Below are 5,000 nucleotides of genomic sequence, written 5' to 3'. Positions count from 1 at the left end.
GCTGGTCCTCGATATGGCAGCGCCGCTCTAACGTCTCATTTCTGCAGGGTTTCCGTTGGACACAATTCTGCAAGCGGGCGCCCAAAGATGAATCGGTGGGTGTATCGCACGGCCGACATCCTGGCGAGTTCCTGAGTTTCTGGCATCGCGCGCGGCTTCTGCCGTAAACGCTGGCTGGCATATTTTTGCGTACTTTTCGAAACCGACGTCCTACTTCATCAACTCTCTATGTAGTTTGCCAGTTAAGAACATATCTCGACGATGTATCTCTCTCGGGCGTACTAAGTGTATGATTGAGAAGAAAAAAAGTTCTGGGCGTGGCTACCTGCAGTGTGTCTTGGTTATCTCGATAAGCATCAAGGCATGCGCACCTGTGCGCGTGTACGTACCTGCTTCTGCGAAGAAGCCTCAATTTGCACTGCAAACGAGAAGAAAACGGGGGCGGGGATATGTGAACACTTTATTAGAACCTTATCAGAAGGCACACAAGGCGTGTACGTGCATAACGTGGGTATACAAGCGCTGGCAACGACAGGAGTTCAAGAAGGGTGAGGAGATGTGGAAGTCAGAAGAAAAAAGAAAGTACCAGCTTCTGGTTGTCGCAGTCATGCAAGGCGTGAACAGGATTGTCGATTTGTGAGCCTTTTTTATCTGCGGGTTTGCGACGCACGTCCAATTAAAACCTGATGCCCCAATGGTAGTGACAACCATATAGGGGCATCATTTCTAAGCTTTATAGATTTTTTTTAATCAGCCTTTTGAAGATAACATAACTTCAGTCCTTGAGCTGGATTATTCAAAGGGGTTGACGTTACCTGCATCATAAATCGCAACACATATTCGACCAATTATATTTTTAACTAATTTCTTTACAGCAGATATTCCCTTTTACGAATTGTAGCCGGTGAGATTGCATGGCGTATCCACTTGGAATGCATTTCCAGAATGCTGCCAATTTGGAGATATAGGCTATCAAACTTCCTCTGAAAATGCACTGTTGTTCCACTTACCTTTTTAACAAAACGCTCTTTCAGGCACTGAAACAAGAACACAATTGGAACGCCCATGTATTTCGCTCCACACACTGGGAAATATCTGGAAACTGCTGTCATCCTGGAAATTCATTACAAGTGGATACATCTTGCAAGCTCACCGGCTGTAATTTCTAAATTGCAATATGTGCCGTAATATTATGCCGTTATTATGCCGTTAACTATATTTTATTAATTAGATTGATGTATTGCGATTTCTCGTTCTAGTAATGTCCACCTCTTCGAATATTCCAGCTCAAAGGCAAGAAATATAGTATCTGCCACAGGTGACTTTCAAAAATTCCTTAAAACTTAAAAATGATCAGCATATATACTTTCTTGTAATTATCTGTAATATTGCTTATTAAGCGATATTACAATGTCTTCAGTCTTCGGTCACCAGATTAATATACGATAGTTTATCGTGATTCTTTATTTATTAGCCGATGTTTTTTTTTTTTCTACTGGTCTGCGAATAACATTGGTTTAAAGCCTGATATGGGGCCGCTAACAGCAGCAACAACAATCTGCTGTCTGTAGCAACGGTCCGCACAACTACGTATTACGCTATCCGACACTGCTTCTAAAAACAGTAAGGCACTAGCAGGGACACAGTGTATGTCGGAGACCTCGAAACCTCAATGCAGTCTCGCGCTGCCCTACTTTTTGCTGTATATTATTTTCCTTAGCGACTGACTTACAGAAAGGGAGTTGATACAAACTACAAAAGTGATCGCCTACGAAGGAAGACCGCTGCTTGCTCTTCTTCGTACGTTTCCCTTTCTTTCTTTCTGTCTTTCTTTCTTTCCTTCTTTCTTTCTTTTTTTCTTTCTTTGTTAACCTCGATCACTGAGCTTTCGGACAAGTGTAGCCTACACCTAGTAAGTCACGTACGAAGCGCGTGGCGTTTTCCCCGTCGGAGCAGCATTAAGAGCAAGACGTGGTGGAAACGAGTCAGAGTCATGCCTCAACTTAATCAGCTCTTCTATCGTTGTATGCCAGCGCACACCGCACTCAAGCCCGCCCGAAAGATGTGCGCGCGCGTGGGTCGCTTGCTCCTGATCCTTCGGGGATACGTCTGCCAAACTTGTTGCTGACGTCATTTCAAAACGACACCCACGTGATGGGTAGAGGAGGGTGGAAGGAAGAATGCTTGTTACGGGAGACAGGAGGCTGATTGTGTTGACGGGGAGGCGGCAGGAGGAATGGAGGGGCTTTGCCCCACTTTGAAAACTAGCATTCGCGCTTACGCATTTCTCTACCGGGGTGCATTTTCGGAGTGTCCTTCTACGCCTGAAGGACGTGTCGCATCGTGAAAGTTCTAGAGAGCACGACTTGTGTTTTCGTAAGCAGACAGATCGAAAGCACCACGGCGGTTCTCGGCTGACAAGAATGAGTATGAATTTCACTGGCGTTCACAGGAGAATCCAGGCCTGTGGCGCACATGCATGACATGCATGCATTCAGCGGAGGTCGCCAGGACGGAAGACGTTTCTTACACTGAAGTACACCGTTTAGATTATATTTAAACCGAAAGTAGAAGTCAAGATTATTCCTCGTCTTCTTTTTTTTTGTTTTTACTTGAGCTGTTTGCAATAATGAACGCACACGAAATTTCACGTCATTCAAAAATAATTTTGATGATGTCACCAACGAAAAACAGAGACAAGCTCGTATGCGCTGTAACCATCATAACAAATGTCATAGCAAAAATGAATAGACAGTCTCATAACTATATCGAGCAAGAGGCAGAACAGCTCTTATCATTCCAGAAGGAACCTGTTTGCCGGAGATTTCAGATAGTGATTATTAACCCATTCTTTGGGAGTAAACGCTGATTGAATGTTATTTCCTACCTGTTCCGAAACGTGCGGGATCAAACTGTTGCAGTTCATGTTCATACTTGATTCACTGGTTCAAGAAGCAGTGTTAGCACCGCCGAGTCCATCTGGATCGGAGGTACAATAATATGTCGTGACCACTCTACCAAGGTTAAGGTCTCTTTAGGCCCTGACCATTTCACTCACTTCATTCATATAGCTAAAAGCTTTTAGCTCAGTCATCACCTCCTAGAACCAATATTGGATCATTGCGTCGCGTGCAGTTCACTGAACACGACTCTTATATAGTGTCTACGCTGCGTGCGTTCTGCAGTCGCGACGACGACTATACCATCGGTCCACCGAAGTTGTTTTATTAAATGTCCTGTTCACTGGTTTTCTGAACTTGAAACAAGCTAGTACATCAATCCAAAGTTTAGGTCCTTAAATAAGTCGAGGTTTGGGCACGTTGGTGTACTCTCATTTTGCATGCTATCGCCCAGGAATACAGGGACTGTAAAAGGATAAAGGCGGACGCAGAGCTGACTTCAAAGCAGCGTTTATTTCATAGTCGGCGCATGTATATGGAAAGATCACAGCTCTCGCAAGGGCATTTCTGCTACTTGTGTTTAACATTGCTCTCAATATGAACAGACGATGTAGGCATGTGTATGTTTTCCACTAATCATCAAATCATGTGTTAACTCATGTATTCACGCTGAGTGCTTTATTCAGCCTCCAGTGATAGGGAAGCTATGCGTACAGGAAATGATCCGGAAATCCGGGACTGATCCGATGCTGCAAGAAGTGATCCGGTAATCTGTTATCGATCAGCCTCCAGAAATTTCATGTATGGTCGAGAACGCCTTGATGTCACGCTCGGAAAAATTTGTTGTCTACTATGTAGAGGTCAGTTTACTGAAGCTTTGTCGATGCACCCTTAGAAGGCACAGCCATTTCACGCTCGGGAAGCGCACTCAGCCCTGAAGCAGCTTGCACGAACATTTATTAACGAAAATAACAACAAATTTAAGAACGCGTTCCTGTGCGGACTAGGCATTGTCTATGGAATATTTAAGAACACGTTCTTAAATTCGTTATGATTTTCGTTATTAAATGTTCGTGCAAGCCGCCCCTGGTGGTCTCACATGAAAACCGTGGTAGTTAACAGGCGGTTTGTGCCCGCGGAAGTCCACGGGCCAAATGGCTTGAGAGCTTCGCGCAAGAACAGATGCCTACCGGACATGGAAAAGCTCGTTGATCAACAATAACGCACGGGATGGGTACCCTGTAAACCTGGTTTGCTAGGCTGGCCAAGCCGAAGTAACCGAGATAACGGTCTCACGTCGGAGGCCAGGTGCAGTCAGGGCGCCGCTGTGCCTCCGCCCTAAGAGCTGTTTTCGTTTGCTCTTGCAGGGCTTGGCTCGGCGCTGCGTATACGTTAGCGCTCGCCTTACTGACGTCTTCGTTAATATGTTTGTAAATGCGAAGGCTTCTGGAGTATTAAGCCTCCTGGACGATAATATATGACTGTGGGACATAACAAAAAGCGGATTTAACATTTTTATATATGCGTCTAGCACAGCCAGAGAACGCGCATATACGTGATTCTTATCAGCTCTACCCCTCAAACGCAACCTTTTGCACCTTTTGTTTATTCTTATTTCTCCTCTTTGCTAATAACTGTTTTTCCATTCTCAGCTCTCCTGTAAAGCATTCGTATAAGTAGTGCCGCATATATCGCGCTTATCATGTGCGTGCTAATAGAATATTCAACCAGTTGTTTCAGATCGCAAAAGGGTGGATAGGTGGGCTAGTTGGTAATGCATTGTAGCAAAAAAAAAATAAATAAACTTAGAGCGTTAAAAACACGAAGGACGTAGAAGAGCGCATGTGGTGTGTGTTTCTTCTTCTACGTCCTTTGTATTTTTAGCGCTGTAGGTTTTTATTATAATGTTTCAGATCGCTCCAGCAGTGCTATACAAAAATCGTGTAAGACTGCACATGCACGCCCGTAATTTTGACAATTAGCGGTGATAACGGCTATGATTGATAGCGCTTCACAAACGCCATCGGAGCCCGCTTATACAACAGTAAAGGTTGTAGGTGCTTTCCTACAGGCCTTAGGAGTGCTGCTGGAGTGCTCTGG

At 44.6% G+C, this 5,000-nt stretch overlaps 1 protein-coding gene across 1 annotated transcript in view; it reads left to right on the top strand.

The window, feature by feature from the left end:
* LOC142585124 (chitotriosidase-1-like) overlaps positions 1-5,000 on the top strand; it is a 139,737-nt gene that overhangs the window by 70,903 nt on the left and 63,834 nt on the right. The gene's annotated exons all lie outside the window — the stretch shown is intronic.

Source organism: Dermacentor variabilis, chromosome 6 (assembly GCF_050947875.1).
Source record: "Dermacentor variabilis isolate Ectoservices chromosome 6, ASM5094787v1, whole genome shotgun sequence".
NCBI lineage: Eukaryota > Metazoa > Arthropoda > Arachnida > Ixodida > Ixodidae > Dermacentor > Dermacentor variabilis.
The sequence above is the reverse complement of the archived record's forward strand: the minus strand, read 5'-3'. Positions and strand labels throughout refer to the sequence as shown.